Source organism: Triticum urartu, chromosome 1, assembly GCF_003073215.2.
Source record: "Triticum urartu cultivar G1812 chromosome 1, Tu2.1, whole genome shotgun sequence".
NCBI classification, from domain to species: domain Eukaryota; kingdom Viridiplantae; phylum Streptophyta; class Magnoliopsida; order Poales; family Poaceae; genus Triticum; species Triticum urartu.
Genome location: NC_053022.1, coordinates 542,058,887 through 542,072,617, shown reverse-complemented (window position 1 = coordinate 542,072,617; position 13,731 = coordinate 542,058,887). Strand labels below are relative to the sequence as shown.

General features: G+C 48.4%; 2 pseudogenes; one reads left to right on the top strand and one right to left on the bottom strand.

Moving 5' to 3' along the window:
* Positions 1-8,209: 8,209 nt before the first annotated feature.
* Positions 8,210-9,951, bottom strand: LOC125533089 (annotated as a pseudogene).
* Positions 9,952-10,937: 986 nt separating this feature from the next.
* Positions 10,938-13,423, top strand: LOC125533088 (annotated as a pseudogene).
* The last annotated feature ends 308 nt before the right edge of the window (positions 13,424-13,731 follow it).

The window sequence follows — 13,731 nt, the reverse complement described above, 5'->3', positions numbered from 1 at the left end:
TAACATATTAGTTGTAATGCTTGCAAGGCTTATGTGATGTGTATTACCGAGAGGGCCCAGAGATACCTCTCCGACAATCGGAGTGACAAATCCTAATCTCGAAATACGCCAACCCAACATCTACCTTTGGAGACACCTGTAATGCTCCTTTATAATCACCCAATTATGTTGTGAAGTTTGGTAGCACCCAAAGTGTTCCTCCGGTAAACGGGAGTTGCATAATCTCATAGTCATAGGAACATGTATAAGTCATGAAGAAAGCAATAGCAACATACTAAGCGATCGGGTGCTAAGCTAATGGAATGGGTCATGTCAATCAGATCATTCAACTAATGATGTGACCTCGTTAATCAAATAACAACTCATTGTTCATGGTCAGGAAACATAACCATCTTTGATTAACGAGCTAGTCAAGTAGAGGCATACTAGTGACACTTTGTTTGTCTATGTATTCACGCATGTATTATGTTTCCGGTTAATACAATTCTAGCATGAATAATAAACATTTATCATGATTATAAGGAAATAAATAATAACTTTATTATTGCCTCTAGGGCATATTTCCTTCATGGCCTCTATATTGAAGTGCCTGCACCCCCCGCATAATGCATGCGGCCATGACTCCAATCATGGTTAGTCCGGAATGAGCCAACAGTCTTATCCGGCCCATCAGGTAAAGGACGTCTCTGTCGCTTTCTCTCTGAGAGCTCCACGGACGCCAGCTCAAGCGTTTCTTCAATGGAGCACTGTTGAACTCAGGGAGACCGACCCGGATAGGGTCCGGTAGCGGGACGTCATCTATATAAAACTATTCCGAAGGCCAGTCCTCGGACGCCTTCTTCGGGGTTCCGGATAGGTATCCGGTCCCGGCGATGCGCCATACTTCGGCTCCGCCCACTTGGTATATAGACCCCTCTTTAGAACGGAGCACCAGGCAGAATAACCTCTTCCACAGCGCGAAATGAGCCTCAACGCCTAAAAATAGCTCGCAAAGGGCGACGAAACCCGCAATATGCAATACGGAGGCGGGCGTGAGGTTGTGCAGCTGGAGGCCGTAGAACTCCAGAAGCCCGCAGAGAAATGGGTGAATTGGAAATCCCAGTCCCCTTATTAGATAGGGGACGAGGCACACCCGCTCTCCTTTAGAAGGATTGGGGGTGCTCTCCGCTTGTTTTCCGCCATTTTAGGTGGCGAGACCGGCTCGGACCGGGACCATGTATGCCTGAGGGAGAAATCCCTTGGCCTGAAGTGACGCTAACTCGCTATGCAGGATGGTGCAACTCTCCCAGTCCCCGGGTTTGGGACCGGAGGGGTGAGGGGAGGAGCTGCGATGGCTGGTCATGTTGGAATGGACCTTTGCTGGAAGCGCTCTGATGATAACTCGCGGAAAGGAGAAGATGTGGTTTGGACCTAAATCCCCATCCCGTTAAATAGGTGGCTCATTTATACGGCTAGGGGTGTGGATGTAAAAACAACCCGGCTTTTTGCATTCGTTTGAACACGTGGAAGATGGCCATTATTGGGCGTGGAAGCCGAGGAGCACTACATTACAAAAATCGGACATTATTCTTACTGGTACACAAGATTTGGAGAGGAACCCGCCTTGCAATGCCGAACAATCTGCGCGCCGGACTCATCGTCATTGAAGCCTGGTTCGGGGGCTACTGAGGGAGTCCTGGATTAGGGGGTGTTCAGGTAGCCGGACTATACCTTTAGCCGGACTCCTGGACTATGAAGATACAAGATTGAAGACTTCGTCCCGTGTCCGGATGGGACTTTCCTTGGCGTGGAAGGCAAGCTTGGCGATGCAGAAATTCAAGATCTCCTACCATTGTAACCGACTTTATGTAACCCTAACCCTATCCGGTGTCTATATAAACCGGAGGGTTGTAGTCCGTAGTCAATCAACTCCATACACAACAATCATACCATAGGCTAGCTTCTAGGGTTTAGCCTCCTTGATCTCGTGGTAGATCTACTCTTGTACTACCCATATCATCAATATTAATCAAGCAGGAGTAGGGTATTACCTCCATCGAGAGGGCCCGAACCTGGGTAAAAAACACCTTGTCCCTTATCTCCTATTACCATCTGGCCTTGACGCACAGTTCGGGACCCCCTACCCGAGATCCGCCGGTTTTGACACCGACACCCGTCGAAGGCCGTCGGCGTCACTCGGGTTCAGCGTGACCAGTTCGCTTGCATCACCCTGCTGCTGTGCCTGCATCGCCCCGTTATCGCGTCTGCACCGCCCGGAGTCGTCGCCTTCCACCGCGCCCTTACCTCGGATCCAGCCAGTTTCCGTGGCCCTCGCCCCGCCAAGTTCCTCTGCTGCGCACCGCTGCCTCCCCTGCGTCCAGAGGAGGACGAACACCTCCAGGCTGCTTCTTGTTCTGTCCAGGATCGAGGACGAACACGCGCCGCTCGCCCGTTAACCGATGCCTTGCTCGTGGCCCAGATCCACTGCGGGCCAGCACGTCCATGCCGCCCCATCGCCCTGGTGGGCCTTGCGTTGACCTCTCTCAGCGCCAAGGCCCAGTCGCCGTGCCCTGATGCAGCCTTAGCCCACCAGATCCGCTGGCCCAAGGCCCGCGAGGTGAGCACCAGCCAACCCATCCCTGTTTGCTTACGTGACGCCCTGGGCGCTGAATATTATCCTACGCTCACCCAGTTTTGGCCCGTGTATGTTTTTTTTCAGCTCCTGGGTTTTTGCTAATTAGTCCAGTAAAACAGTTTTGCAGAAAGGTCCCTCTAGTTCATGCATTTAACAACTCACAAACGGTGCATCATATTAAAACAATTTATATATGAAATATGCTTAGTTTTTCGTCTAGTTTCATAATATGTCTTTTTTCATCCATGTTTGAAATGTTTAAAATGTTGTTTGTGTAATTTTGCTCCTATGCCATGCTAAATGCTTTCTTTCATAACTAAATAACCGTAACTCGGAATTTAATAATCTTTATATGTAAATGGGGTGGAAAATGCCTAGTTTAACATGGTGGCATCTCTTTGAATGTTTAACAACTCTAAAATTATGTTTAGGGCAGAACAGTACCAAACCTAAAATATGCACATGAGGAGTTTCCAGACTTGTTGTTTTGTTGTTCCGGCCTCATTTAAACTTGTCTAGATAGATAGCTTCTTTTTGCTTCACCTCTTGCCATGTTTAACAACATTTAATATTGTTGGGTACATAAACAAGATCGAACTAAATAAGTCACGTGGTGACGGGAGTTGCATATTGTGCTCCACTTAATTTGTAGGTTTGTTTGTGCACTTTGCCATGCCATGCTTCATTAAACCGGACATGCATCATACTTGTTTGTGCATCTTTCCATGCTTATGTGATGGTCGTTTACTATGTTGTTTGCTTCTTTCCGGTGTTGCTTCTTCGGGTTGGTTCCGGTAACGTCGTGTTGTGAGGATCCGTTCGACTACGTCTGTTTGACTTCTTCATGGACTCGTTCTTCTTCCTTGCGGGATTTCAGGCAAGATGACCATACCCTCGAAATCACTTCTATCTTTGCTTGCTAGTTGCTCGCTCTTTTGCTATGCCTATGTTGCGATACCTACCACTTGCTTATCATGCCTCCCATATTGTTAAACCAAGCCTCTAACCCACCTTGTCCTAGCAAACCGTTGTTTGGCTATGTTACCGCTTTGCTCAGCCCCTCTTATAGCGTTGTTAGTTGCAGGTGAAGATTGAAGTTTGTTCCTTGTTGGAACATGGAGATGTTGTTCCTTGTTGGAACATGTTTACTTGTTGGGATATCACAATATCTCTTATTTAATTAATGCATCTATATACTTGGTAAAGGGTGGAAGGCTCGGCCTTATGCCTGGTGTTTTGTTCCACTCTTGCCGCCCTAGTTTCTGTCATATCGGTGTTATGTTCCCGGATTTTGCGTTCCTTACGCAGTTGGGTTATAATGGGAACCCCTTGACAGTTCGCCTTGAATAAAACTCCTCCAGCAAGGCCCAACATTGGTTTTACCATTTGCCACCTAGCCTTTTCTTTCCCTTGAGTCGGCCGGCTCAAGGGTCATCTTTATTTAAACCCCCGGGCCAGTGCTCCTCTTAGTGTTGGTCCAACTTGTCAGCCGCCGGTGGCCACCAGGGGCAACTCTGGGCTGGCCTACCGGAAGTTTGGAAAATCCGGTGTGCCCTGAGAACAAGATATGTGCAGCTCCTATCGGGATTTGTCGGAACATTTGAGTGGCTTTGCTGGTCTTATTTTACCATTGTCGAAATGTCTTGTAACTGTTGGAAATATGCCCTAGAGGCAATAATAAATTGATTATTATTATATTTCCTTGTTCATGATAATCGTTTATTATCCATGCTATAATTGTATTGATAGGAAACTCAGATACATGTGTGGATACATAGACAACACCATGTCCCTAGTGAGCCTCTAGTTGACTAGCTTGTTGATCAATAGATGGTTATGGTTTCCTAACCATGGACATTGGATGTCGTTGATAACGGGATCACATCATTAGGAGAATGATGTGATGGACAAGACCCAATCCTAAGCCTAGCACAAGATCATGTAGTTCGTATGCTAAAGCTTTTCTAATGTCAAGTATCATTTCCTTAGACCATGAGATTGTGCAACTCCCGGATACCGTAGGAGTGCTTTGGGTGTGCCAAACATCACAACGTAACTGGGTGACTATAAAGGTACACTACGGGTATCTTCGAAAGTGTCTGTTGGGTTGGCACGAATCGAGACTGGGATTTGTCACTCCGTGTAAACGGAGAGGTATCTCTGGGCCCACTCGGTAGGACATCATCATAATGTGCACAATGTGATCAAGGAGTTGATCATGGGATGATGTGTTACGGAACGAGTAAAGAGACTTGCCGGTAACGAGATTGAACAAGGTATCGGTATACCGACGATCGAATCTCGGGCAAGTATAATACCGCTAGACAAAGGGAATTGTATACGGGATTGATTAAGTCCTTGACATCGTGGTTCATCCGATGAGATCATCGTGGAACATGTGGGAGCCAACATGGGTATCCAGATCCCGCTGTTGGTTATTGACCGGAGAGTCATCTCGGTCATGTCTGCATGTCTCCCGAACCCGTAGGGTCTACACACTTAAGGTTCGGTGACGCTAGGGTTATGGAGATATTAGTATGCGGTAACCCGAAAGTTGTCCGGAGTCCCGGATGAGATCCCGGACGTCACGAGGAGTTCCGGAAGGGTCCGGAGGTAAAGAATTATATATAGGAAGTGCTATTTCGGCCATCGGGACAAGTTTCGGGGTCACCGGTATTGTACCGGGACCACCGGAAGGGTCCGGGGGTCCACCGGGTGGGGCCACCTGCCCCGGGGGCCACATGGGCTGTAGGGGGTGTGCCTTGGCCTATATGGGCCAAGGGCACCAGCCCCAAGAGGCCCATGCGCCAAGAGAGAAAAAAAAGGGGAGAGTCCTAAAGGGGGACGGCACCTCCGAGGTGCCTTGGGGAGGATGGATTCCTCCCCACCCTTGGCCGCACCCTTCCTTGGAGGAAGGGGCAAGGGCTGCGCCTCCCCCTCTCCCTTGGCCCTATATATAGTGGGGAAAAGGAGGAGCAAACCAATCTAAGGCCTGGCGCCTCCCTCTCCCTCCCGTGACACACCTCCCTCCTCCCGCAGCGCTTAGCGAAGCCCTGTTGGAATCCCGCTACTTCCACCACGCCGTCGTGCTGCTGGATCTCCATCAACCTCTCCCTCCTCCTTGCTGGATCAAGGTGTGGGAGACGTCTCCATTCCGTACGTGTGTTGAACGCGGAGGTGCCGTCCGTTCGGCGCTAGGATCATCGGTGATTTGAATCACGACGAGTACGACTCCATCAACCCCGTTCTCTTGAACGCTTCCGCCCGCGATCTACAAGGGTATGTAGATCCACTCCTCCCTCGTTGCTAGATGACTCCATAGATAGATCTTGGTGACACGTAGGAAAATTTTGAATTTATGCTACGTTCCCCAACAGTAACCGGGATTCCGAGCCTGATCGGGTCTTCCCGCTAGAAGGAATATCCTTCGTTGACCGTGAGAGCTTGTGATGGGCTAAGTTGGGACATCCCTGCAGGAATTTGAACTTTTGAAAGCCGTGCCCGCGGTTATGGGCGGATGGGAATTTGTTAATGTCCGGTTGTAGAAAACCTGAAGTTGATCTTAATTAAAATGCATCAACCGCGTGTGTAACCGTGATGGTCTCTTCTCGGCGGAGTCCGGGAAGTGAACGCGGTGTTGGAGTTATGCTTGATGTAGGTTATTCTAGGATCACTTCTTGATCATAGATTTCTCGACCGTGCCTTGCCTTCTCTTCTCGCTCTATTTTGCGAATAGGTTAGCCACCACATATGCTAGTCGCTTGCTGCAGCTCCACCTCATACCTTTACCTTACCTATAAGCTTAAATAGTCTTGATCGCGAGGGTGTGAGATTGCTGAGTCCCCGTGACTCACAGATACTTCCAAACCCAGTTTGCAGGTGCCGTTGATACCGAGCAGGTGACGCAACCAAGCTCAAGGAGGAGCTCGATGAAGATCTTGTCCTTTGTGTTGTTTCGTTCTAGTTGATCAGTAGTGGAGCCCAGTTGGGGTCGATCGGGGATCTGTGTAGTATTTTGGGTAGTCTTCTTTTATTTTGGTTCCGTAGTCGGACCTTGATTGTATTTGGATGTTGTAACGCTTTATTCATGTATTGTGTGAAGTGGCGATTGTAAGACAACTATATATGTATCTCTTTCCCTTATGTATTACATGGGTTGTGTGAAGATTACCTCACTTGCGACATTGCTTTCAATGCGGTTATGCCTCTAAGTTGTGTTTCAACACGTGGGAGATATAGCCGCATCGAGGGCGTTACAAGAACACCCGTACTTTAGACTGCACATTTAGTTTCCAAAGTTTCTTCCAAGTCCCCTGGTTGCCCATCGAACTGCTCGGTGCACCAAGACTATTGCACTGCCTTTCTTTCAAGACTCTATATGCCGACCGGATTGTAAACAGACCCGATCTTTCCCATGCCCGCGCCCAGAAATCTGGTTGTTCTACTCTGGGACGTGGGATATTCAGAATGTGATTAACATCCGCATGTATGAACATTTCATGAAGCAGTTCTGTATTCCATCCTCCCTCCTCATTCAGTAGATCTGAAACTAACTGAACCGGCTCATTAGAGAGCCTACATAACGGTTTCATCATGGGCGACCCTCCGATCCACTGGTCATGCCATATTTCCGTCGTTCGTCCGTCGCCCACTCGTCGTACCAAGCCTTGCTTAAGGACCTCTCGTCCTTGTATAATTGCCCGCCAAGTTCGAGATGAATTGGCAGGACACCCAGCTTGTAGAAAGTTTCCATCTGGATAGTACCTGCCCCTCAAAACTTTAGCACATAGGCTCCCCGGATTATCTAACAACCTCCATGCCTGCTTAACTAGCAAGGCGTCATTAAAGAGCTCGAGGTCACGGAAACCTAAACCTACCTTGGACTTCGGGGTAGCCATCTTTGCCCACGACTGCCAATGCATACCTTGTTTGTCAAGCGATCCAGCCCACCAATACTTGGACATTACTGAAACAACTTTGCTGCACAAGCCTTTGGTGAGTTTGAAGCAACTCATAGAGAAAGCCGGTAGAGCTTGGACCACTGACTTATGGTGAACCTCGCTTGCTGCACAAGAAGCTTTCCTAAAACTCCGTCCTTGGACCCTCGATCTTGCTGACTCCACAATATGCTCAAAGTTTTGTCTGGTAATCTTCCCCGCTGCAGTGGGCAAGCCAAGATACTTCTCAGTGAGGGCCTCTCTCTCTGTATTTGTAGCACATTACGCACCCCTCTTTTTGTAGAAACCACACATTTATAGGACTAAAAAATACTGAACTCTTTTGTTTGTTAGCACTTTGACCTGAGCCAAGACTATAAGCACTTAGTATGAAGTATCGTGTGTGCCTATCATCAGTGTGTTGAACCTACGACCTTGTTGCGCTTGCGCTCGTTGAACCTTGTAAACCACAAAGGCTTCAGTTCTCGCTAAAGCGAACTAATAGTACTACTCCCTCTATTCACTTTTATAAGGCATTGAATACATTTTAGGCAAGATGCAAGGTAGCCCATTTTCAGTTGTCTAAAATTACTTATAAAAGTGAACAGAGGGAGTACTTGTTTGGACAAAGCAGTGTAAGCAGAAAGATACGTAGGGATGGAACAAATGCACGGAACACATACACTGACATATAGATACACATACACATGCAGCTCTCTTCTAGGAGAGGCATCGCCAAACATGCAGCTGCCGCGCGCTATTGGCCTTTTATTCTCACGCCTTTGTCGTCGTAGCTATAGCAAGCTAGACGTATACGCGGGCGTGTACGTATGCACGAGCCATAGTCGGTCGAGGTAGGTCTCCGTATAGAGCTACAACGTATCCGGCGGTGACACGTACGCACTATAACTTACATATACACTCTTAATAGTTATAGATGCGACACCGCGGACGTCACACCACCTCCTCGATGATGGCTCCGGCCACCACTTCCCAGCCGCGGAGGTGCTCGTCCACGCTGCTGCTGCCACCCACATGGAGGTTGAGGCCAAAGCTCATGCACTGCTGCACGCATTGTTCCTTTCTTGTTGGGTCTTGCCAGTGTTGACACTTCAACTCGGCAGTCTTCTCTGCTAGGATGATGATGCTGCTGGCTGTGGCACTGGTCCACACAGAACTGTCTCCTGGCCAGATCTTGGTAATAGGCGCACTTGATGTCGCAATCGTCGTTGCCATGGTCATCGGCACGCGAGCCGACCTCCTCCTCCAAGGCATGGGGTCGCCCGTCGACGCCGTTGTTGTTGCCAACATGGAGGTTGAGGCCAAAGCTCATGCATTGCTGCACGCATTGTTCCTTTCTTGTCGGGTCTTGCCAGTGTTGACACTTCATCTCGCAGAACTCTCTGCTAGGATGATGATGCTCCTGGCTGTGGCACTGGTCCACGCAGAACTGTCTCTTGACCGGATCTTGCTGATAGTCACACTTGATGTCGCACCAGTCGTTGCCGTGGTCATCGGCACGCGAGCCGACCTCCTCCTCGACCTGCAAGGTGGCGATGGTTGTGGCCCCATCCTCCTGCTCGGCGCTTACCGTCGCCGGAGCCAGCAACACCATTGCGAGCAGGAGGAACCACCAAACCCCACCCTTGTGAATGAACTCCACAGCTGCTCACACGAGATATGAATGGCAATGGATTGAACAAGGGGGAGGCCGGTGACTGCATTTATAGATACACGCGTGAGATATTTACATGGGAAAGCCAGGTATATTCGCTCGAGGTACGTCTACAATTATTCCATGGCTTAGATCGTCTTTCACCATGCATGTATCCTCTGCCAAGCATGTCCATCATTCTTTTAAGAGAACACGTGGGGCACGCCGCCTGCTTATTAATTATACATGGTGAAAAAAAAAGACAAATCATTCATACGATGCCGGACAACATGGGTCCCATATAATTTAGCCGGACGACTAATGGATTTGTTTTCAGTATGTTTGTTAATCTTCTATATCTAAATAGCTAGCCCCCACTAACATATTTCTCTCAACATGCAAGCATGACACCTCATCATTTAACATGCATAGGAAAGGTCCACCTCAACATGCAACTATGCATATTAAAAATCCACTTCAACATGCAAACATGCATGCATGTAAAATTCCATTCTATTATGGTATTAAATTTAATTTTTATATAATTTTAAAAACTATTATTTCAAATATTTATATTCCATTTAACCAAAATCTCACTAAAACACTGTAAAAATATTTTCACAACAACGTGCGGGGCATCATCTAGTTAATTTAATCTGCTGGCCAAGTGGCTGATATTGTATTGGGAGCATGAACCGCGCGATTTTGCTAAGCCAAGTACAACAGACAACACTGCTGATCTCCATCGTGCTTCTTCTTAGTTAATTGAGAGTGTGAACCACGTAGCCTGGCCTGTTCACGTACGCGACCTAGCCGGCCGCCACCGCCCAAAAAGCCAGGGTTCTCCGCTTCCCGCCGGCGCCGGCGCCGGTCCGTCCCGTCTCCGGTGACCTTAGGGCCATGGAGGCGGAGTGGATCTCGGCCCTTGCCGGTGGGAGGGCTCTGTTTTTAGATTTTTTTTTTGAGCTTTGTTAGGGTTTGTGTCCTGCTCAGGAAGACGAGACGGCGGCGGCTCCCTGAAGATGGAATAAAGGTTTCCCCGCCTAGCCCCGTTTCGGTGATGCGTGAGCATCATCGGTGGGCGTGTGGAGGTGTGTCTCCGGCGGATCTGTCTTTGGTGGATTTGCTCGGATCTGTTCGTCGTTTGTTTTCGTTCATGTGTCTTCAGGTTGGTTCCTTCTGATCTACACTCTTCATCCGCGGCGGTTGCTGTTCTGGTGCGTTGGTTCTATGGGGCCTTAGCACGACGACTTCCCGACTGCCTACTACAACAATGTTTGCCCGGCTCCGGCGAGGGAGGGGCGATGACAGCGCGCGCCTTCGGCTCGCTTCAGTGCTTGTAGTCGTCGTTAGGTGGTCTATGGATCTGGATGTAATCTTTATTATTTGTAGTGTTCGTTGTATTACCATAATTGAAGATGAATAGATTGGAAGTTTTTTCCGAAAAAAAAAATTGGAAGTGTGAACCATGCGGTTTTGCAAAGCCCAAGTGCAACGGACAAAACTACGGATCTCCATCATGCTTTCCGTTTTCTTAAAAAAGGGAATTCACCGTGCGTTTTTTCGAGAGTAAGCAATCGTGTACCTTAATTTTATAGAAGATAGAAGATAGAAAACAATGTACAAGAAAGTTACATGAACACACGAGACAACTGGCAACACCATCCACTGCCAGACTCCGCACTTGCCACCCTAAACTCTGGCACGACTGCTCACAGAATACACTCACTCCATGGCCATCGGCCCTCATCCACATACGCAGCTCCTTGAAAATCTGAGAGGTAAATCTTTGTACCGTGTCCAGAGCCAGCACTGTGCTTATCTTTGCAAAATATGCTTATAGTTTTTGACTGAGCCATGGTAAACTTGCCCCCTCTCTCCCTCCTCTCTTCTGTTGAGTTGTCCTTTCTCTCTCTCTCTCCAATATTGACCTGCTCCTACAAGCTTTATCAAAGCATCAAATTTTAGGAGTCCTGGAATATATAGTAGTTACTTGGGAACGTTGCAGCGGGAAGAGGAAAAAATGGTTTCATCAAATCCATATAAATATTATTGGCAACCAACGGATAAGCACTCCGTATCTTTTTCAATAAAGGGTATTTTTATTGACTCATAATATAGTATCGAGGAATACAATTACAATGACACACACCTGGCCTCTGCATAATCAGGATGCGCACAACCAACACACACACTCACCATAGGATCATGCCGGCAAAGAGCTAAGTTATACAAGACTGAAGCTATGCATAAGTAAAGAGAAAAAGAAAGTGAAAAAAAAGTCATGAAGTGACACAAACAGCGATAGACGATGTACAACAATAACCATCGGCACCAACTATCTCATGAGAACACAAGGGCCACGAGAAAGTTTCTTTAAAAGCGACAACTCCAAGAAAAAACACACACATAAGTGATGCCGTCACGGATCCAACACCTGAAAGTCAGATCGTGGCTTTACACCCTGAAGATCAAGTCTAAGAAAACTCCGAGCAATGCCTTCATTAGGGTAACGACGCCAAAAACACCGTCATTGCCAGACATAACCGATAAGAAGCTAGGCCTAGGGTTTTTACTATGGAGCTCAAGACCGGCTACTTGAGATGCACCACCCAATCGAATTTAACTTATGTTATCTATTCCACTTGCCCCGAGCCCTGTTGAACGTGCATTGACCTGACGGCGGGTGAGCATGCCCACATGAGCAGGCAACTTAACCGCTACAAGAGCTGCTCACCACAACATGATAGACATTGATGGAAGAGGAACGTCACTAGCACCGTCAAAATCCCGATGGGACGCTCGAGAGGCCATGTACTGTCATCTGAGGGGCAACTGATGGCTAATCTGTACTAGACAACACCATCATGGGTAGCCACAAGCTCCACCGTCCTTGCCCACGTAGGCGAGATCCACGGCACCACACCTCCTTGCGGGCGGATTACACCACCACAATATGATTTAGATAAAACAAAACTCAGAACATGCTCTAATTACACAAATCCATACTTTGTAATGTATCAAGCAGATCAGATAAGAAGTTTCTATTTTTAGCTTCTCATGTTTGGCAACATATGATGACATTCATCCCACACAAATAAATTCTTCTTTATTAAAGTAATTTCATATTTTTTTCAATTATTTGTTTCATGCCTCGCAGCATTCCACGGATGGAAAACTTCTAAGTACACACCAAATTTAGAAGTATTTGACAAAAAACTACCATATTAGGGGTTACCGTCCCACAGAACTACCACTTTCAAAAAAGTGACTGATAACTACCAATTTTTTTTAATTTTATGACTAAAAACTACCACTTTTGAAAAATGGCCAATTTAGACGATTTAAACACGTTTATGACATGCGGGGCCCATCCGTTGGAGCTGATGTGGCGGCAAAGTCAACTCCGTTTATTTTGACCATTACGTCGACTGTTATTACAAGTGGCGCCCACCTGTCAGTATCAATCTTCTTCCTCCTCCTCCTCCTCCTCCTCCTCCTCTCTCTCCCACCGCTCCTTCCCAGCGCCCACCCACGCCTGGTCCGGCCGCATCTGGGCGCACACCAGCTGCGTGCCCGCCGGCAGGGCCGGGCAGCTCCGCTGCGCCATGGGCGACTACGGCGGGCAGCTCCAGTGCGGGGGCCTCGGTGGCGCGGCGCCTGCCACGCTGGCGCATGTATCCCTCCACCACAGCGGTGACGACCAGTCATCCTACGGGGTGAGCGTAGTGGACGGCTTCAACGTGGGCCTGTCGGTGACCCCGCACGAGGGCCGCGGCAACTGCCCCGTCCTCGCCTGCCGCAAGGACCTGACGCAGACCTGCCCCGGCGAGCTGCAGGTGCGCGCGGCGGCGAGCGACAGCGTCACTGCGTGCAAGAGCGGCTGCCTGGCGTTCGACACCGACGAGCTGTCCTGCGGCCGCAACGCGTACAACAGCCGGCCGCCTGCCGCCCCCCCAAGTACTCGGACTTCTTCAAGAGCGAGTGCCCGCAGGCCTTCACCTACGCCCACAACAGCCCCTCCCTCACCCACCAGTGCTCCGTGCCGCGCGAGCTCAAGGTCATCTTCTGCCACTAGAGTTGAGTCCAGCGGCGCTCGAGCCGGCGGGACACACGCCGCCGCCGTCGTCCGTCGTCAGTTGGTGCACACAAGGTGTTTGAGGAAATGGCAAAGAGAGAAAAAGGAGGAGGAAGAAGAAGAGTGATGCTGACAGGTGGGCCTCACTTGTAATAACGGTTAAAATAAACGGAATTGACTTTGCCGCCACGTCAGCCCTGATGGGTGGGTCCCACATGTCATAAACGTGTTTAAATCGTTTAAACTAGTCATTTTTCAAAAGTGGTAGGTTTTAGTCACAAAATTAGAAATTTTTTGTACTTATCGATCACTTTTTTTAAAGTAGTAGTTCTATGGGACGGTAACCTCTAATGTGGTATTTTTTGTCAAATACTCCCAAATTTAGTTAGGGTGAGTGTGATGTATTTTATGGAAGTACCGTCTGTTACAAATTTGGCTATACAAACTA